Raw genomic sequence first — 22,623 nt, forward strand, 5'->3', positions numbered from 1 at the left:
GCTTAGATAAAGAGTGATGGTCTTAGAGAAATAAGACTCAGGAAAATTTTTGAATAATTATTTATATTTCAATGAACGATCTTTTGATTGAAAAAAAAGCTTTCTGGAAAAGATAATTTGTAGGTCATCAAGTGATTCAAGTCATCAGATCCGCAAGTCTCAGAGAAGTCACTTTTTTAAAAGTATTTCTTCATTCCGTCCCCTCCTCTTTCCTATTCCATGCCACTATCCAATCACTGGCATCTTTCTTTGGTGTGTGTTGGCGGGGGGAAGGGTTAGGGGGGGTAGGTAATGTAGGTACCGGTCGTTTTGATCGGATTGAATTGTTTGGAACCTGAAATTTAGACGTGGTAGATCAAAGGCAGTAACTGAGATTACAGTGGTGTCTGTATTACACAGCCCTTCACAAAAGCCCAAGGGAGTGGTAGAATATTGGGGATTCAGATTTAGAACAATTCTTCCTTAATGAGATCCTTTCGTAGCAGACAGATTTTTTTTTTTTTTTTTTTTTTTTTGAGGGCGGGAGTGGCTGGAACTCTTTGGTTTTGCCCTGGGCAGCCAACAACAGCCTCACCTCAATCTCCCTTGCCTTAGGGAGTCAGCTGCTGCTGTTCCTAATTAGAGAGGCTCTCCAACCCTACTTTACCCAGGTAATCTCAATAATAAATTACAGGAATGCTCAACCCATTATACTGTCAAATTCACGTGAAATGGAGCTGTTTTCTTCTTGATTGCCATTTCGAAAGACTGCAGTAATCAGGTACAGAAAACTACTGTGATAATGGCTCCAAAACGGGACTTGGCTGTGCAAAAGTCTGATATCTGTCTCTTCCTCTCTGTCTCTCTCTGTGTTTCTCTATCTTTCTTTCTCTCTCTCTCTCTCTCTGTCTCTGTCTTCCTCCCTCCCTCTTTCCTTCACCTTTCTCTTCCTCCCTCTTTCACTCTATCTCCTTTTCCCTTTTTTCTCTCTCCTATTTTTACTTATGTTTACTTGAGTCTGTCTTCCATAATCTAATGAAATAGCAGATATTAGAATAAATTAAGAAAAACAATACTTTTTATATACTACAATGCATATTAATATCTGGTACTTATAACAACCTCAGGAGAGAGTCATTGTTATCACCATTGTAGGTATCAGAAAAATGGAAGTTTGGAAAGAATAAATGTCTTGGGTGATCACCCAATTGATAAAGGAAAGACCTAGGATGAAAACTCAGGTTTTTGACTCCAAATACAAAGTCTCCTCTTCTGCCTCCCATAGGGGACAGGATAGAGATAGGATCTTTTTAAAACATTTTTATTGCTATGGGTCAGTGGTTCTCAAACTTTGTCAAAGTAGAAAAATTCCTTCAGTTTAAACAAACATTTGCACAACCCTTACAGCAAAATCCTCTAAAATGATTTTTAAGTGTCTGTTAACAAATAACACAGCATTGTTAAAAATCCTTAGTATGTTTCAGAGTTTTTTGTAGCTTAGTTTGAGAAATATTGTTTAAGGGAATTCACAGATGAGGAAACTCTACCAATGAAGAATTCGAGTTAACCGGGACACCAAGAGGTGTAATGACTTCCCTGAGTCATGACAACGATTCTAAGATGGAGGTAAATATTTGAATCCATGATTCTATGGCTCAAGGTCCAACTCTCTGTCACTACACTCTACTTCCTCTCATTTCTGCATTACAATGTTAAATTTTTAGTGTGTCCACAATAAGGTATTTCCTCTACTAAGCCAGAATGGAAATATAGCTGCTACTTACAATTACTGAGAGTTGCTTGGAGCACGGAAAGATAAAGTTACTTGCCTATAGTCACATAGATTGGGCTATGCTAAATCTTTCTAAAGAAAAATATTCTCAAAAAAAAAAAAAAAGAATTTATTTTCTCTTCCTCCCACACTCCCTTTGAAAGTCAATCAATAAACATTTTTTAAGCATTTACTAGGTGTCAGGAACTGTGCTAATCTCCAGGGATACAAAAAGAGACAAAAGACGTTCTCTGCCCTCAAGGAGTTTATAATCTAATGGAAGAGACAAAATGTATACAAAGCTATATAAAGCCAATTGTATTCAGGATAAATAGGAAATGAGTAAGAGAAAGTTTTAGATTTTGGAGGGGTGGAGGAAAGCTAAGTGTAGTGGGGTTACAATGAGTCTAAAGGAAGCAAGGGGAGGTCTACTCTTGGAGAGAAGGAGGGAGAACATTCCAGACCTGGGAAACAGCTAGTAAAAATTCCTGGACCCCAGAGATGCAGTCTCTTGCTCATCCAATAGCCAGGAGGCCAAGTGTCATTGGATCAAAGAATATAAATCAGGGAGTAAGGTAGAAAACCAGAAAGGTAAGAGGGAACAAAATTATGAAGGATTTTATATGCCAAACAGAGAATTATGTATTTGATCCTGGAGGCAACGGGAAACCACTAGTGTTCATTGGAGAAGTGGGGGGTGATATAATGAGACCTGTATTTTAGGAAAATCATTTTACTGCCTGAATATAGGCTGGATTGGAGTAGCGAGAGACTTGAGACAGGCAGACCCATGATCAGGCTATTGCAATAATCCAGGCATGAGGTGATGAGGGCTTGTACCAGACTGCAGGCAGGGACAAAACCCTTGCAACAAACATGCATGATATTAAAGACCCCCTGAACTTGTCTTCTTGAGTTGTGATATTTGTTTTTGTTTGTTCTGGTTAACAATACTCAAGCAAAACAAATTTCCACATTGTCTGCATCTAAAAATGCATGTTTTATTCTTAAAGCAAATGCTTCTACTGGTCTCCCCTCCAATATATTTTAGACTCAGAGTGTTACGCACTGGTGTGCTGGCAAATGTTTAACAACCAGCCGTTTAGTAGGGGAAAGTATACATGGGACACTTTTAAAGTTTAATCTGCAATAGTAACACTTTTTCCATCCCTTAAGGTGAGACAATCAACAAATGAATACATCAAACTCAGATTTGTAGTATTATTTACCCATTTCCAAGGTGTAAATACTCATGCTGAAGATGCAACCATAGGCACTGAAGAACGTATTGGAGCAGGCTCCAGAATAACTCTGCTTAGAACAATCATTCAGTAACCAAATATTAATTACATGCTATGTGCCAGGCACTGTGCTAAGTGCTGGGTGCTCAAATATAATGACTATATAAACAGCTTCTACTTGAAATCGAATGGGAACATCAACTACATACATGGAAAAACAACTTAATTGTAAAGAGAAAATCTACAAAGTCATTAAAACAAGGTTGTTTAGAATGGAGGGAACTAACAGTTGGCATGGGAAAAAGAAAGGAGAAGACCATTCCCCTCCCACCCCAGTCCCTCAAATGGAGAGCCAGCCTCTAAATCAGGAATACCTGGGAACAGACTTGTTCTAGGCCATATACTGGCTGTATGACATTGGGTAAATCTCTTATCTTTCAGTGGCCAAAGAGACTCTAAGACGGCAAGTGGAGCCGCAATTGGGAATTTACATCGTTAGGGGGAGTTCTTCAATGGGTAATGCCCTCTGTTGACGAAAATATAGATTTGAGTAAGACAAAAATATATATCATTAAAAAGCTAACATTCTTCTGGGGGAAATAATGTCTACACCCGTGATATCAAGCTCAAATAGAAATAGGGATGACTAAACCCTAGAAAGGATGCCTACATATTGACTCAGTTTTAAAATGTAGTATTATTGATGCTTTATTACATTTTCATTTAATCTGTTCATTATTTTCCAATTATGTTTTAATCTGTTGTAGCTTCACTTGGGAAGCTAAAGCAATATGCTTGATACCTCTGATGCACTCAAATAAGTGAAAAACATAACCGTAGGGAGGTGGGAGGAAATGCCAGTGATTAGGAGATCAGCAAGGGAATCAGAGATAAGGAGGGAAAACAATCCTAATAAGCGATATTGAATGGACATTTTTAAGCAACAGCTATGTGACAGACAAGGTGTTGATACTGGATGTCCTAAGACAAAACCAGAACAGTCTCCCTGGCACTGGGTGGGGAGAAGGTAGACTTTGAACAGGGACCTAGGCAAAAAGTAGAATATTAGATACAACTAAGGTATGGGTGTTAAACACATGACCTATATATGACCCTCATTCCAGAGTGTGTCACAAATCAGATTAAAATGTAATTCAGAGATATTTGACAAAATAAATAAAAATACAATAAAATTTAAATAATGTTATACTTTAAAATTGAGTCAATATGCAGCCTACAGAAATTCTTACATATTGTTCAGTGGCACCTAGGTGGCTCAGTTATGGATAGATAAATGAACCTGAAGTCAGATTCTTCTTCCTGAGTTCAAATATGGCCTCAGAGGGAGCTATATGACCCTGGTCAAGTCACTTAACCTTATTTGCCTCAGTTTACTCATCTGTAAAATGAGTTGGAGAAGGAAATGGCAAACCACTCCAGCCTTTTTGCCAAGAAAACCCCAAATGGGGTTGTGAAAAGTCAGACATAATTGAAATCACTGAACGATAACGAGTTTCACAACATTGTATAGGGAATAATAATTTTCCTAATCTGAGAAATTTGAGGGCATCCGGAGTGGACTAAAGGAGAAGGTATCAAAGATGTATCTGGATCATTTTTACTTATGAAATAATCCAATGTAAACCCATGTAGGGTTAGGATTCATCCTAGATTATGGGTAGCTGTCTAGAGTTTGGGTGAGCTAATTCTTAGACCATGGCAGGAGAAGGAAAGGAGTGAATGATCCAATGAAAGGTATCCTGAGCACTCACTTTTGTCCTTATTCTCAAATTCAGAGTAGGTTCACTTGGATCCTGTGCCTTACATTAGGCTTACTCGTATTTTATAATGAAGATCTCACTCAAACATGCCTGAATGGTGTCCCACCCTTAAGATCTTTGGCAGGAAGACATCAATCGGCAAAACTAATATTTCTCGGAATAGTTTATTCCACAAATGGTGAGATGACATAAAAAGGTTAAGATGAAGTGACTAAGCAAGAGTAGGGCATTTCTCTAGAGTATCATTCTCCAAATTTGTTTGTGTAAGTTTTAAAAAATGATCACACTTCCCTAATATATGTACATTTACTTGCTAATAAATGCACATTACTGAATTAAAAGGAAAATAGAAATAAAAAAGGATGAGGTAAAAGTAAAATAATATTTTATCCTAGAGTCAATAAGGAGACATAGAGTTTATTGAGTAAGAGAGTGAGATGATCAGACCTTCCCTTTAGGAAAATCATTTTAGCACTTGTATAGAGGATGGATGGGAGAAAGATTAAGCAGGAAGAGGAATTTGGAAGCTACTGTAATAGTTCCTAGTCTAGGTGAGATGTGATGAGGAACCAAACTGGAATGGTGGGTGTATGAGTGGAGGGAAGGAGATGGATTGGAGAGATGTTTGTAGAGTAAGAAATGACAGGATGTCAGAACTGATTGGGTAAGTGGGGTAAGGCAAGGCAGGAAGTCAAGGATAATATGAAGGTTGTGAACCTCTGGGATCAGGAAGATGGTAGGGACCTTGATAGAAATACAGAAAATTTTTTTTTGCGGGGTGAGTGGTTGAGTGCTGAAGATACTACAATCATAACTCACCCATGGCTGCTCATTGTGTGTCAGTGCCACAATGAACATGATGCTGACCCCAGAGTCAGGAAGAACCCGGTTCAAATATCGGTTCAGACAGTTACTAGCTATATGACCCTAGGCAAGTCATTTAACCTCTGCATCAGTTTCCTCAACTTTTAAATGCATATAATAATAGCACCTATCTCTCAGGGTTGTCTTGAGGCTCAAATGAAATTACATTTGCAAAAAATGTTTAGTGTAGTGCCTGACACATGGTAGGCATTATATAAATGCCTTTCCTTTCTTTTCTCTCTATGACACTCTTTCACCAAGAAAATGAAAAAGTAAGTGTGTGTGTGTGTGTGTGTGTGTGTCTGTCTGTCTGTCTGTCTGTCTGTCTGTCTGTGTGTCTGTGTCTAAAGCAAAACTTCTATAAGAGGTGTGCCTACTGCAGCCACAGAGTGATGGGGGAAGGTGCCGGGAATCATAGGGAATTTTGCTTACAGGTCTCCACACCCTGCCATTCCTGGAAGACCAGAGGTAGGAGCCAGAAAAGTGAGAATAGTGTAGTTGTGTTGGAGACAAGCCCATGATTTTACAATAATGGAAAGAGTGGGATAACTTCTTTGTACCACCCTCTCCCTTCAGCCACCTCTCATCCCATTGACGGATCACGTATATCTTGGGGGCAAGCCAGGATTATGTTCTGCTTATTCCATTGGGCCTTCTTTGGAAACCACTGATCTGATGAAAAGCTATCCAGTCATAAGACAGGCTAGGCTCTCAAAGTCAGAGGATTTTCTTTTAGCATACAATTGGGTATGAGAGGGAACTGGCCATATGCAGAGCTCAGTAATGACTTTGGATAACTTCTTGAATGCTTCATTGCCAGTTAAAATTAGCTGAGTTTGTAGACGGCCTTCATTGCTGGAGAGAGTGAAGATAATTCAATGAAAAATAATAGTGATAATGGTATTTTTTTAAAGTTTTCCTTGGCCAATTACATTCAGTTATCAAAGTGCATGTGTCACTGTCTGTACACTTCTTTCTTTTTCATCTAAATTATAGTCCATGACTAAAAAGCAATTTGAAGAATTTACAAAGACTATATTCAAAAAAGCTTGTTCTATTATTTTGGAATATTTTCTATCTTTCCTTCTGTTGAACTCTATGAATTTTCACATTTTCTTGCATATTTCTATTTAGTAAATTAGCATATGAAATTATCAAGACAATATCCATTCTACCTCCTTTTTATTCATCTATAAAAAATTAAAAATATAACTTTTTTCTTAATAGTTATAAAAGCTTAATGGCTATTCATTCCATTTATTTGAATAAAAAATAAATGAAAAGGCATGAAGGTATTGTCTCTACTGACATCAAAAATAGTCCCCTTAAAAAGAAAGTTATATAGTTGTAGGCACCCTAAACATCATAAAAGCTGATACACTGTTGGCATTCCTTATCATTAACTTCTTAGAAAATTATCACTTCATGAATTTTCCTATTTGAATATTTGCACAAGTAAAAATAATAAAAATATTTCTTCTAAATATTATATTTTGAAATACCTCATATATTTTTGAAATATTTTCTAAAAATGCCTTGTTTTCTTTACATTGTTTTTCCCTTTAATTTTACATTCGAAATCCAAAAGGTTTATTGTGATGGCTTAGAACTTAGCAGAGCATCAAAAGACTACTTGGGTGATGTAGCTTTCAAACAGCCATTCCCTAGTTTTATTGCCCATTACTCTAAAGGAGGAGTCAAGTGAATTCCTGACTACTGTTAATCATATAGTAGTAGAACAGGCAGGAGGAAGGTGAAACTCTGGGTAATTGTAGCGAAGGTGGTATTGTTGATAGAGAATGGAATGGTTAATAGTCTGAGCAAGGTTATATGGATGGACAAGAAATAATGTCATGGATCCTTGGTTGTATAGATACATGTTATAGCTGAGTATATATGTGAAAAAGAAGAACTTTTTGGTATGGAGCTCAAGAGTCAATTCTTTATACCCAGGAGGTTCAAAAGAAAAATCAGAAGATTATCAGTGAAGATAATATTAGATATCAGAAGAAATCAGAGAAGTTAGAAGGGACCAAACGACAATTTATATGATCTTCATAGCAGAAAAAAATTAGCAGAAGATAAAACCTTTAAGCTGTATAGAAAGTCTCTCCAAAGAAATGAGAGAACAACAGATTGACAAGACAAATTAAGTGAAGGACAATCTAGAAGAAGAGAAGGGGAGAAATGATATTTGTAAAAAAGAATTCACAATCTCATTACAGGAAAAACTTGTTAATATCAAAGGCATAATGCATAGGGATAATTTAAAGCTCAAAGACCATCCACAAGAAGATAACATTAAAGAAACTCAAAGAAATAACATAGGAATGTGCTTGAGACTTGACTGAGAGAAAATTTGGGTTCTGAGCATATCTAGAACACTATATGTGACTATTCTGAGAAGAGAGAAAAGTCCAGAGTCAAGAATTAATTTCCATGTTGAAAGAGGAAGTGCTTACTCACTGGACTTGAAGTCAAAAGACCTGAGAGAGTGACCTAGTTCTGCCACTTGCTAACTACAAGATTTAACATTTCTGAGTTTTAACTTCCTCAATTACAAAGTGATAATAATGATACCTGACCCCACTCAAATTACAGGGTTGTTATAGAACTCAAATCAAATGGCGTGTGTGTGTGTGTGTGTGTGTGTGTATGTATGTGTGTGCACGGGCATGTGTGTGTATAGTGTGAAGAATTTAATAACCACTGTAAGACAGAATTTTGGACCTTGCACTTTGTAGGCTGGGTCTTTGGAAGGAAGTTGGATACTACTCTCAGGGCTCTAGGGGTAAATCTGATGAATTGGAGATCACTATCATTCATGAGCCCCCATCTGGTATTCCCCCCTTAAATCATTCATCCATTTAAAATACCCTGATATCAACTAAACGATTAACGTCAACTAGCTTTTATAAAGGGGTATTAACCAAGAAGGTATAGTAAGGGCTAAAGTACAGTAGCATTCTCCAAAACAGAAGGTATGTTCTCCCTTCCGCATACTCACTGTTTGGCAGGTAAACTCTAAATTAAAGTGGTTATTAATAAATGCTTCTTCCATCAACATGAGAATTCCTTCCTCTCTGGGAATTCTTTTCTCTCTTCTTGGACTAATGACTGAGTTTACTTCTGGGTTTTTGTGTCATTCTCTTGTTCAGCTTGACTGGTTCCTTTCTGGGCTAGGTCAAGTGGGTGCTTGTAGGCTAATACCACTTCATGAACTCCTCACCAGACTGTGCTGCTATTGCCCTGCTGATGCCTATATATATATATAGTGTGTGTGTTGAAGTTCAGAAGTTCAAAATGTGATCCGTTCCATCTCTGGGAATTTGATCACCAAAGATGAGGAAACAGAGGAAACCTAAATCTATTTTGAAATTGAAGGTTCCCCCCCTCCCCCCCCACATTAGCATGGCCAGCAGGGGGCTAGACAAGTATTCACATGTGTTGACACTAGGTAGGGCACATTTCACATGCTCTAATGACTGAATATTCATTGGCCAGCCTCCCCCACCTCCATTACACCAAGAAGCAGTATATAAAAGTCAGTTATTGTTATTATCATACACCTTTTCACTTCCATTAAACTCCAAGACAAATGTGAGCCAGAGCACTCATAAAGAACATGTGATTCATTACCATCCATACAAAACCCTGGAATCAAAGCAAAAAACCCCCAAACTTGCACACACAAATAAAGAATATCAGAGCTGGGCTCCATTCTAGAATGAATTCCAGGTGCAAAAAGAGTGCTCTAGACTATATCCCCTCCCCTTTTCTTGCCCCTTTATACTTGTTAAAGTTGGATATCCAGAAACAATAAAAGGGTAAACACCAGGCTTCTCATTTTCCTTGCAGGTCATGTATTGAATCGATATTTGCTGATTGATTGACAGATTGAAGAGACAGAATGTTATTTTTCAGATGCAGACATATTGCATCAGACTTGTCTACCTACTGCTACTATTTCCCCAAACCAGAAACAACCCAAGGCAGAACCATGAGGTAAGAAAAGCTTATTTTCAGCACTCTCCCTCTCAACTTTCTTCACCATGCCTTCCCCTCCTTCTTAGAGGAATGATCCTCCCTGTTCTTCCACCCTCCTCCAATCTGAGGTACTTAGAGTTCTCACACTCATTTCCATTATCCTTATCAAAAACTGTTTTTACTTCCATTCCAGCCAGTAGAAGGCAAGCTCCTTGAAAGTAGGGACTGTTTCAAATTTTTTCTAGCACCTAGAACAGATCCTGGTACATGGTAGACCTATAACAAGTGAATATAACTGAATTCATGTAATGAATTTAGAGCTAGAAGGGCTTTTAGAGTTTCACACAAGTTCAAGGCTTATTTTACAGAGGAGGAAACTGAAGCCCCGAGAGAAACTAATTCAAGGCTATATACCCAAAAGTATTGGAGTCTGATTTTTGTTCCAAATCAGTGTTCTTTCTATGCAGTCATGAATGTATTCCATCAGATATGAGAGATGGATACTTTAATTGGCTCTCCTTCTATGGGGACGTTTCCTACCATGAGTCAAAGGGATGTTTAAAATGGAGATGACTGTATTGATATATAATCTAGGTCAGATATAAATAAATTTAAACTGGGACTAGATGAGTGTCCCTTTACACTTATGTGTTTACCTTGAGACCTAAGATGCCATTTGTAGGACTTTAAGAGGAGGGAGAGAGGGAGGAGAGGGAAAGGGGTAGAATAAAGAAGGGGTATTTTGATTCTGCTTCTTATTATAAAGAAAGAAGAAAGAGAATTTAGGTGTACTGAGCCTAAGAGGAAAAAAAGGAAAGTATAAATTTTAGACGGGCCTGATCTATGAGTGTATGTGTGTGTGTGTGTGTGTGTGTGTGTGTGTGTGTGTGTGTGTGTGTGTGTGTGTGAGAGCGAGAGAGAGAGAGAGAGAGAGAGAGAGAGAGAGAGAGAGAGGTGTTTGTAATAGTATAAATATATGAATGTAGATTATTATAAATGTGTATGTATAAATAGAAATAAAAGCCTCTGTCTTATGTACAAAGATAAAGTCATCTCTATCATTATCATCAATCTATCTACTGATATCTATCTACACACAAATCTGAAGAAGTTTTGAAATCTAATTAATAGGAACATAAAATATGAATGCATTGCACAAATGAGAGCTCAAAGCCCTTTACAAACCATTCCCTCCACCCCTATCTAGTCTTCTCATATCTTGCACTCTGCCTCACCCCACACGGACAGCTGGGAGGTACAATGGATAGAGCACTGCACTTGGAACAAGAAGACTCAATTTCTGTATGACCCTAGGCAAGTCACTTAACCCTGTTTGCCTCAGGTCCTCATCTGTAAAATACTGGAGAAGAAAATGGTGAACCCCTCCAGCATCTTTGTCAAGAAAATCCCAAATGGAGTCACGAAGAGTCAGACACAGCTGAAATAACTGAGCAGCAAACTACCCCCACATACCCTTGAAATCTAATGGCTTTGAACTCCTTAGTGTTCCTCATGCAGAGCACTCCATGTCTTGGCACCTTGGCCCCATTTTAACTGTCTGTCCCCTCTTCTTGGAATTCTTTGCTTTCTCATTTCCACCTCCTGACTTCCTTCATGTCCCAGTTAAAAATAAAATCCCTACCTTCTGCAAGAAAGCCTTTCCTGATAACCCTGAATTCTAGCTCTTTCCTTTGGTTGCTTATCTCTAATTTATCCTCTGATTTATACATAATTGCTTGCATACTCCCTTTTCCCCCTCCTCCCCCATAGAGCAGGGTCTATCATCACTAAACAACCAAGGCAACAATTCAAAATTGAACCCCAGTTTTCTGACTTGGATTCGGGGCTCTTTCCATTACCCTCATGGTGCCAGGATTCTGTAAGCTCAAGAACTCTAAAGCATTTACCTGTTCCCAGAAATTTGCAGCCCCAGGCCACTTCATTCTGCCAGTGATCTCTGTAGAACAGTAACAGGAAAAAAAAAAGTGGAGCCATTTACATCAGCCTAGATTCTCCTGGATTTATGGTTTCAACATCTTTAGCCATTTCTGAGCTTTTAGCAAAATGATTGTATCTTACTATACTACACTTTCATTCCAGCTACTTTAGGCCTTAGTAGGTCATTCAAAATATGGGCTTGCACTTTAGAAAACTGAAATCTCAGATGAATGCTGAAATACTTGCTACTTAGGAATGTGTTTAAATGAAATAAAACCTGTCTTCTTGTGGGTTTCCCATGTGCTTCTGGGGGGAAATTAAATGTTGGAATTAAACCCATTGCTTAGGTCTCTCATTACTGGTAACTTGTGATGAAGTAGGAAGTAATGCTCTCCTGTGGCCCTTATCAGGATACTGCCTTATGAAAGGCAAGGGTACCTGTCATTTCCCAGAAGAAGGTAGCATATGGCCTGGATTTAAATCCCATGTGTGTTAAAAGCACTTTCAGTGTGGGATTTGTGAAATCCATTTATTTTCACCTTTAAAGGGTCTTAGTAGCATTTTCCTAATTAAAAACACACTTGTAGCTTCTGGGATATGAAGAAGCCTGCTAATTTACTAGCTATTTCAAGGGTGGGGAACCTGCAGCCTTGAGGCCACCAATAGCCCGCTAGGTCCTCAAGGGCGAAGGCAAACTTCTCGGTCAAAGGCTACACTTGAGGACCTAGGGGGCCACATGTGGCCTCAAGGAAGTTTCCCACCTCTACTCCTGATTTTAATCAAGAAAGGTGTTCCTTATATCCAAGGCATTGGATTTAATGTTTGATTTAATTGTAAACATAAGTGAAATCATAAATGGTATGAGCATTGTCTCCTAATATCATAAATGTGAAAAATCTTAACTGACTAAGGTTTGCTAGGGTATTTTCACAAAAGTTCTAGGGTGTGAGAGGATAGCCTGAGAAACTTCATTAAGAGAATTATAAGTTTTAGGAATAGAAACTTACCTGGAAGGCTATGCTTACATTCAAGTACTGTGGTTTAAGTAGGACATTGACAAACTGGGAGAATAGAACCAAAATGATGAAGGGCCTGTAGTCTATGGCATGTGATAAATTGAGAGAACAGAATGTGTATATCCTAGAAGAAAAAAGATTCAATGGAGACATGATAGTTGTATTTAAGAATTGGAAAGTTTGTCATGTAGAAAAGGGATTAGACATGTTGAATTTGGCCTTAGAGTGTAGAACAAATAAACAATGTATGTAAGCTCCAAAGAGGTAAAGTTAGGCTTGTTTCAGGAAAATACTTTCTAAGGCTTCCAGCTTTCCAAAAGTAGAATGTGTTCTGCTTCAAGAGGTTGTAAGTTTCCCATTCTTGGAAGTCTGGAGAGTATCTGTTGAGTATATTATAATGGAAATGCCTTTTGTGTTTAGGTTGGACTAGATGACCATGGAGGTCCTTTCCAACTTTTATAATTCTGTTATTTTATAATTCATTTTCTCCTCTTTTTCCAGAGCCAAGTTTGAACATCATAATTACATCTCATTTAGTATAGTTCTTTTCTTGCCTTTTATATTCTTGTAGTCATGGTATAGTTAATATTTTCCTGGATTTGTTTGTTTCTGTTTGTTTCACTTTATGTAATCTGTTTGCATGCTTCTCTGAATTTTGTATATTCATAATTTCTTATGGTTCAGTAGTATTTCTTGTACCATGATATGTTTAGCTATTCCATAATCAATAAGAATCTACTTTTCTTCCGGTTCTTTGATGAGACACAAAGTGATGCTATAAATATTTTCATTCATAATATAGGACCTTTATTTCCAACTTTGACCTTCTTAAGGTACATGCCTAGCAATGGGATCTCAGAATCAAAGGGTATGAGCACCTTAGTCACATTTTTAATGCAATCAAAAATTGCTGAACAGAATGGTTGGACCAGTTCCCATTTCTACCAGTTGTGTATTAGTGTGCCAGCCTTTCCAGTCCTTTCCACAAAAAATTCATCTTTTCTTATTCTTTGAATGATAGGCAAACAACCTGGAGGTAATTTTGATTTATATTTCTCCTCATATCGATGATCAGGAATAATATTTTATATGGTTCTTAGGAGTTTTTAATTATCCTTTGAGAATTGTTTTTTTATTTTCTTTGGCCACTTATACATTGACTAATGGCCACTAAGTTCTTTCTTATTTTATATGTTGTAATCTGTCTATTGAAGATAACTTATTGAAAAAAACTTATTGAAAAAAAGAATTGAAGCTGTTATGTTTCTTTGGGTCTAAGATACCTCATCTTTAAAATGCGAGTTTGGACTAAATGACCTCTAACTTTATGATCTTATGGCCTCCTTAGAAAACTCTTTATAAGGTATCTCAAGGGGAAGTAGAGACCTAAGAAGAATCTGTGATAAGAGAGATATGAAATAAATCTAGAAGGGACAGAAAATCTGTTGAATAACAAACCTAGGATCCAAACAATTCTTGTTGGGCTAGAAGATCAGGTAAAATCTAATGAGGCTACATTAATCCGAATGAATATGAAATATTATATTTGGGTTTGGAACACATATTCCACTCAACTCTGAAACTTCTTGTTACCCAAGTTCATTGTATTGTTGGATTTTTTTGGGGGGGGAGGTAGTCATGATTGGGCAAATAGGGCTCAAAACCCCATAGAGTGCTTTTTCTTTTCTTTTCTTTTTTTATTATTATTTTTTAATGTTTAACAATCACTGCCATACAATTGCGATTTTATCCCCCCCCCACCTACCCCCTACTACCCCCCTCCCTCCCCACGACTGCATACAATTCTGTATAGGTTCTACATATACTTTCCTATTGAGTATATTTTCACTATAATCATGCTATGTAGTCAGACTAAAATAAATGAAAGAAATCATATAACAAATCAAAACATGATACACAAACACATACACATACACAAACATGATCTGCTACATTTTGTGAATGACTTCCATATTTCTTTCTCTGAGTGTGGAAGGCATTTTGCCTTGAGAACCACCTTTGGGATTTTTTTTTTTTTATAAGAAGTTTTTGCATTATTACAAAATTCCAAGTCTACCAGAAAAAACTCTCGCACACTGTGGTCTTTGCTGTGCACAAAGTTCTCCTGGTTCTGCTCCTTTCACTCAGCATCAGGTCATATAAGTCCTTCCAGGCCTCTCTGAAGTCTTCTTGTTCATCATTTTTTATGGCACAATAGTACTCCATAACATTCATATGCCATAATTTATTCAGCCATTCCCCAATTGATGGACATCCCCTTGACTTCCAGTTTTTGGCAACTACAAAGAGTGCTGCTATAAATATTTTTGTACGTGTGGGACCCTTTCCCATTTTTATGATCTCTTGGGGATATAGTCCTAGTAGCGATATTGCTGGGTCAAAGGGTATGCACATTTTTGTAGCCCTTTGGGCATAGTTCCAAATTGCTCTCCAGAATGGTTGGATGCGCTCGCAGCTCCAGAGTGCTTTTTCTATAAAGGAGCTAGGCAGGAATTATAAATTGAAGCAGTAATATATATATATATATATATATATATATATATATATATATATATATATATATATATATATATATATATATATATATATATATATATATATATATATATATATATATATATATATATAATCAGAACAGAATAGCAAATTTAAATAATGCAGAAAAATTATTTTTCACTGCCAAAATAATTTTCTGCCCTCCAAAACATGAGGGGAAGGGGGCAATCACACAAAATTCCATGTCCATGAAGGAGGTAGCACCTTTGACAATCCATCAGCTTTACATCATGGCTATAAACCTCTTATAGCTTTGTGTCCTGGAATCCAGCCAGGCTTTTCCGTTGTTCCATTTCACCTTCAACCATTATTACTCTCTGTCTCTGAAGCTGCCTTTCACCACTTCTCCCCTTAAGAGAGAATGATATTGCTCCTTTGTGAAGCTTTTAAAAAGCAAGGTCCCCTGGAGCTAGTCATCACATTTTTCAGCTTCTTTGTTTTTGAGGTCTACTACTCCCTAACATTTAAAGGACTATCAAAACCCATTGATATGCTCCTCAACGGAAAAGGGGACCTAATTCTTTCAAAATCATCATAGTCCTAGACATACAAGTTAAGTTGAAGCTTCCATAAGTCTGAAGAAGTCACTCAATCAATAGAAGGGAAGGGATAGGCAGAAAAATTTCACTGGGATTGACCTGAATCCCAGAAACTATGACAAAGGCCTTTTGTCACTCTTACATGTTAAAAAAAAATGCAATCAAAGTATTATTATACTGAGTATTTTTGCTTAATAATTTTTTTTAAAAGAGTTCAATCATGAAGGAGAGAAAGTTCCCTCCTACCCTAACAGCTGTGATATAACAGCCATGAGCATCAATCAAATGATTTTTTTTTTAATGCTTTAAAGTAAGGCACATTGCAAATAAACAACAAATCAAAAAGTTTCTGCAGAAAAAAAAAAAACTAGCTTTGGTAATCTGATCATTATTTTTAATAAATGGTAACACTGAATATATATATATATAATTTCTATGCTAGAAGGCTGTTCTTTTATAGATAAGAATTAATGAATAATGAAACTGTTTTATTTTGATACTGTAAAGGAGTCCTATGGTGTCATTATGAGAAACTGAGCAGCAAGCCAGTTGTCCAAAATTAAACTGTTACTGTTTTTGCTTTTTTTTCCCCTTATGAATTAGCATAAACTCATTGGATTATTTTGTCCTTTGCAAGATTGGTTACTGACATGCTGGATTAGGACCAGAGATTATTTATCTCATGACTCCATCAGTGATGGGTATTCTGTGCCCATTTGAGAAATCTCAGGGATCGATGATAGCTTTATGAGATCTGTAAGATTCTGTTCAAGTGGACCATTTTCAGTCTTATTCTTTACCCTTTAAAGAATATTTATATATATATATATATATATATATATATATATATACACATGCACACATATATACATATATACGTATATATATATATATATGTATGTATATATGTGTGCTTTTGTGTGTGTGTATACGTGTGTATAAACTTTAAGTCTGGGTTTTGCCTGAAAAAAAGATGAAAGATGCCTTTGCCCCATTCTCACCAGGCTATTTCAAAGTAATTTTTCTATTAAGTGGGCAGTGGACAGAACAGTTGAACAATTACTTGTTGATATTTGGATGGAGCTGAATATTTCTGTGATTTAGGCTCTTTGATCGGGACATTCAGGCAGGTCTTTCTGAATAGTGGACTAGTAGACAGAGCTCTACTAGAAGGTCCCTGAGTCATGCAGTGGATAGAATGCCAGGCCTGAAGTCAGGAAGACTCAACTTCCTGAGTTCAAATCTGACCCCAGACACTTACTAGCTGTGACCTAAGGCAAGTCACTTAACCATTTGCCTCAATTACTTATCTGTAAAATGAATGAGAGAAAGAAATGGCAAACGACTCCACGATCTTTGCTGAGAAAAATTCCAAGTGGAGTCATGAAGAACTGAATGTTGTAAGCTAAAAATAAATAAATAAATTTAAATTAAAAAAAAAAAAATTGAACACAACTGAAGCAACCAAACAGCTACAACTGAATGACAACAACCACCAGGCAGAGAGCTCCAGAAAACTCATTTGGTTCAGATATTTCCTTACTTATGGGAGCAGGCAGGTTGGATTGACTGAGGGTCAAGATAGGAAAATTTTTAGGAACCTGTCTCTGCCCCTGGGACATGTTCAGTTTGATTTACTGTCCAAGAGGTATCAAACATGCTTCAGTAGAACCAGATTAAAATGTAATTGGGAAATAGTCAACAAAATAAATACATAGAACAAACTCATAAAAGAAAGCATGTAGATAATGGCAACATGCAGTTTTCTAAGTCAATATGCAACATCAGAGACCCTTGTGGCTTAGTGGTCCCACTTCTGTTTGAGTTTAATTCTACTACTCTAGCCCACCAGACTGGCTCTCCTAAATCTACAAAGGATTTTGGGTTTCATACACTGGTAGGAAAAATAATGTCCTTCCTCACCAGAGTAGAGGTCTCCTTCTTTCTGTGCCTCTAGAGTATAAGCTGTTAGAATTGAGAGAGAGAGAGAGAGAGAGAGAGAGAGAGAGAGAGAGAGAGAGAGAGAGAGAGAGAGAGAGAATCAATGTGGTAAGAAGAATCCTCCATTTGGACTCAAAGGACATGTTCAAGACCTACCTTTGTCCTACACACACACACACACACACACATACACATGTGTGTGTATATATATGTCCTACACACATATATGTCCTACATATGTATATGTCCTACATATATATGTTCTACACACACAAACACACACACGTAACCTTATACAAATTATCTAATGTATGGGCCACAATTCCTTGTTTTGTAAAATGATAGGGTTAAAATAGATGGATTCATTATTGATTGATTGATTGAGTTTGAGACTCAGTGTCCCTATCTCATCCATGCCAGAACTTCAGTCATGGAGATTCTCTAGTCAATTTAACCCTACCTTAACTCAGACCTCATGGATCCTCAGTCTCCTTAGCAGAAGTGACTTTTGTAATGTACCATTATACCTGGTTATATGATTTTTAAGGTCACTCCCATCCCTGGCCTTCTATCCACTATGAGCCTCTGACTTTATTCACTGTCTAGGTTACTTCTTTGTGGTTCATGCATGCCTTAATATTCTTCCTAGCATTCCAAAGATTGAGGTAAGTCAAGCCTGCACAATTTGCAGGCTGCTTACAGCCTACAGGCACACCAAAGGATTTTGGGTGACTGGAGGAAAATGTAGAACTTCCACATTTTTTGCTAGTCACCCGAAATCCTTTGGGGTACCATAAGGAAGCCTGAGGCAAGGCAACAATTATATTAGGCTATCTCTGAAGGGGAAAACATTTAAATTATAATTTTGGCCTTCCTCTCCTCATTTTTACCATTGTCCTCTTTATTCACAAATCTGAACCAATTTCAAAAGTCAAGAAGAATGAAGAAAAAGACCTGATTCCACAAGTCAACTCATCAAAGATGAGATTGTCCCTTGGCAAAGTTATACGGACTAAGTTCCTATCTGACTCCCTTTAAGTTCTCTCTATATTTTTCCTGAGCATTTAGCATCCTCATTTTGCCTCCTGGCTGCCTGAGAATTTCCAGCCGGGACTCACTTCTCTGTAACTACTGTTTTGTATTTATTTCACATTATTTCCCTTTACATGGTCTTTATTTCCAGTCAAAATGGCGTACCAGGAATTCTCTGAACCTGACATAGCATCTTTAATTGCTGAGCTCTTGTACAGGTTGTCCCTAGTGCATTTCCTCCTTAAACATGTTTCTGAGAATCAAAGGTGTCTTGAATACAGCTGAAATTGGCTTAAGAAAGCCAACTGTCAAATTTTCAGTATGAACATTTACATCTTGAAATTCATCAGGGCTGAATTCTTAATAAAACATCATTTGCTGATGGTTTAGACTTAGAAAGCTCAAAGGATTTCAGGCAGCCCTTGAAAAATGTAGAGGATGTTTTCAGCCTCTATGGGCCATAAGTGGTCCTGGGCCCACAGGTTGTGTGGGCCTGCCTTATCTCAATCTTTGGAATGCTAAGAAAATCATTAAGGCATTCATGAACCACAAAGAAGTTTCCTAGACATTTAATAGTCAGAGGTTCAGTGCATAGAGGGCCAGGACTGGTAATGACCTTAAAAATAATATAGCCAGGTGTGGTAGCACATTACAATAGTCCCTTTTTCTAAGAATTCCTGAACTCTGAGTTAAGATAGGGCTACAGGAATCCCCATTACTGAACTTCCAGCATGGATGAGATAGGAAGTCAATCTAAAAAAAAAAGTGATATCAATGTATGTCAATAATGATTAAATTTAAAAGTGTGTCATGTATACATTCCTTCCCACCCACCCCTGAAAAACTAGTTATTCAGCATTTACCATCACCATCCTGCTTATAATTGTTTCTCCTTTAATATCTGTCACATGGGCCACCTTGAGCCATCTAGGTGAATTCTGTCCCAGTGCCTCCAATTGCAACTATTTTCTCATTCCTCAAATTGCCCTGTTACTCATCTGTATACAAGTTGTACCATCCCTCCTTCATCCCAGTACAATGTAAGTCAGAAACCTATTTTTTCCTTGGTATCTCCAGAACCTCAGTATAATGTTATGCACCTAAAAGTATTATATGTTAATTCTGAAGGGACATCATAGGTAAACCAGTTAAAAATATATACCAAATACATGGAAGATCTGATCAAGAGATCCCTATTCAGCGGATTTCCACTTAGATCTTCTGATGAAATAGAAGAATGTTATCAAGTAATTTACGGAGATAATAAGGTATAGAGATGATAAAGTTCTCCTCATTTTTACCATTGTCCTCTTTATTCACAAATCTGAACCAATCCCTGGTTATAGAGATGATAAAGTTCTGCAGTGAAACTTGAAGGGGTCTAGTCTTGGCTGGCCTGAGGCTCTTCCAAACACCTAGTTATCAATAAATATGAAAAGCCATGCTGGTTAAGTAAAGAGGATCCAGACAGGAGATAGCTTTGTGGAGGATGGTCTCTCAAAAAAGAACAGAGAACCAACTCTAGATTTGAGAGATAATTAGCATTTGTAAGGGGTAGGGAGGGAGAAGGAGAGAAATTGAATAAAAAAAAAGAGAGAATTAACCCTGATAACCATGAGACAGCAAACATACTATACAAGGAGTTCCAGTGAAATGACTTGCCCAGCAGAGGTGCTGTATCCAGGGGGAAATAGTATGTGGATACTACAAAAAGAAAAAGAATTTTAGCATCCTGCAGTGCTGGAGGCAAGAACTACTTTGGGTACGTGTGTTTCTTACATGTGTGCATCTTGTTAACAGTGTGCTCTCTATATGCCTGCTCTTCATGTGGACATCGTGTGCGTTGGTGTATGCTATTTTTGTAAATGCCTTTGCTTTGAGCTAATTATTAAAGGAAGACACATTGATGGGGGATTGTAAACTATTGTTTTGGGAGTATAAACCCACTGAATATATTGAATGCAAACTTCAAATGGAACTTCAGAGAAGCCACTAAACACACATAGATGCATATATACACAAACACACACATGTACTCACAATTTTCCATTATGAAACTACATTCCTTTAGGTCGACTATTTTTAATGCTGCCACACATACAAATGTTTGGATTTAAATAACCCTAAATAATTTGTCTAGTGGTAGAATTCTGAGTATGAGCAATAGACCATTATTTTCAGGGCATAGTGAGGAAAAAAAACTTGCTGGATGATGAGTGTTCATGATAGTCGATAGTTAACGAGGCAATGTAACATATATTTGGAGGGTATAATAAATACCTTTGCTCCTGTAACTTAAGTGAATAGGAAGGATAGTTCTGGAAATCAATATTTTTTTGTGCTTGAATTGGTAAATAGATTAACACCATATTGTAATTAGAATTAAACAGTGTGTACTGTAAGAGGATAATTTTATAGGACAGAGATGTTTAACTTGGAGAAGAAAAGACTTGAGGGAAGGGTGGAGAGATAACATGATTATTTTAATTTTTTTTGACAGTTTGTCATTCAGAGATGTTGGATTTGTCCCAGTTGACCATAGAAGGAAGAACTGATAGAAATGAATAGAAGCTACAAGCAAGTAGACTTTGTATTATTGGAAGAAAGCTTCCTAAAGTTTAGTAGTATGTCTGGTTGCATCCTGTCCTCCTACCCCATGCCTTCAACCCAAATAAAGATATTCAAATAGAGATTGGATTGATGACCCCTCCTAGAGAATTTTCTTTTTTTAAAAATAATTATTTTATTTGTTTTCAGTTTTCTACAATCACTTCCATATATCTTAGATTTTCCCCCCCTTCCTCCCCCTCCTTCTCTTCTCCCTAGCTGTTTCCTTCCCGAGACAATCTTATATGGGTTCTACACATACATTTTTATTAACCTGTCATATTGCAAAGAAGAATTAAAGTGAATGGGAGAAACCAGAAAACAAAACAAAACACAAGAGAAAATGATCTGCTTCATTCTGCGATCCAATTCCATAATTCTTTCTCTGGATGTGGAAGACATTTTGCTTCAAGAGTCCATTGGGAATTTTTTAGGTCTTTGCATTGCTGTGAAGGACTAAGTCTACCTGAAAAATTCCTTTCACGCTGGTTGTTGCTGTGTACAAAGTTCTCCTGGTTCTGCTCCTTTCCCTCAGCATCAGTTCATATAAGTCCTTCCAGGCCTCTCTGAAACCTTCCTGTTCATCATTTCTTATAGCACAGTAGTATTCCATTACATTCATAGATCACAACTTGTTCAGCCCTTCCCTAATTGATGGACATCCTGTAGATTTCCAGTTTTTGGCCACCACAAACAGAGCTGCTATAAATTTTTTATGATCTCTTTGGGATATAGTTCTAGAAGTGATATTGCTGGATTAAAGGGTATGCACATTTTTGTAGCCCTTTGGGCACTCCTAGGGAATTTTCACAGCGATCTTTGCTTGGGCACAGGTTTGTCTAGATGGCCCTTGCTATTCCTTCCATCTCAGAGGTTCTGTTAAAAAAAAACCTACGTATAGAAAATCGGCTGTTAAGAGAATGACAATTCTGTGAAGCTGATTATATATTTTATAATTTGGTTAACTTAATAAAAGTGTCTATATTTTACTTTAGTAGAAATAGCAAAGTAACAGGTATGAATTACAAATTGACATATGAATATTCTATATTACCCCAACTAAATTATTACTCTGGGGCCTCATTACATATGACATAGAAGTGACTTTGGGTTCAAATCAGGTTTGCTTAGGTAGAGCACAAATGTCAGATCTTTCCAAGGGAGAAAGGATTTGGTTAGGGATCTGGTGACAGACTATATGTCTACTATCAGAGGAGAAGCCTGGTTAAGTTGGAGAGTTTCTTAGCTAACTTTGTGATACAGGGCTAACATGTATATACAAGTGTGTGTGTGATACCATATCTAACATATATGAATGCATATTATAGTTTTTATACATTATACAAATGT

The 22,623-nt window shown here is 37.2% G+C and overlaps 1 long non-coding RNA gene across 1 annotated transcript; it reads left to right on the forward strand.

Annotated features, from left to right (window-relative positions):
• Positions 1 to 659: 659 nt before the first annotated feature.
• LOC140534452 (uncharacterized) lies at positions 660 to 21,363 on the forward strand. The gene is made up of 3 exons (XR_011977318.1): positions 660 to 760; positions 9,495 to 9,641; positions 21,167 to 21,363. It is a non-coding gene; the product is annotated as an uncharacterized lncRNA (long non-coding RNA).
• The last annotated feature ends 1,260 nt before the right edge of the window (positions 21,364 to 22,623 follow it).

This window comes from Notamacropus eugenii, chromosome 3, assembly GCF_028372415.1.
Source record: "Notamacropus eugenii isolate mMacEug1 chromosome 3, mMacEug1.pri_v2, whole genome shotgun sequence".
In the NCBI taxonomy this organism is placed as follows: Eukaryota; Metazoa; Chordata; class Mammalia; order Diprotodontia; family Macropodidae; genus Notamacropus; species Notamacropus eugenii.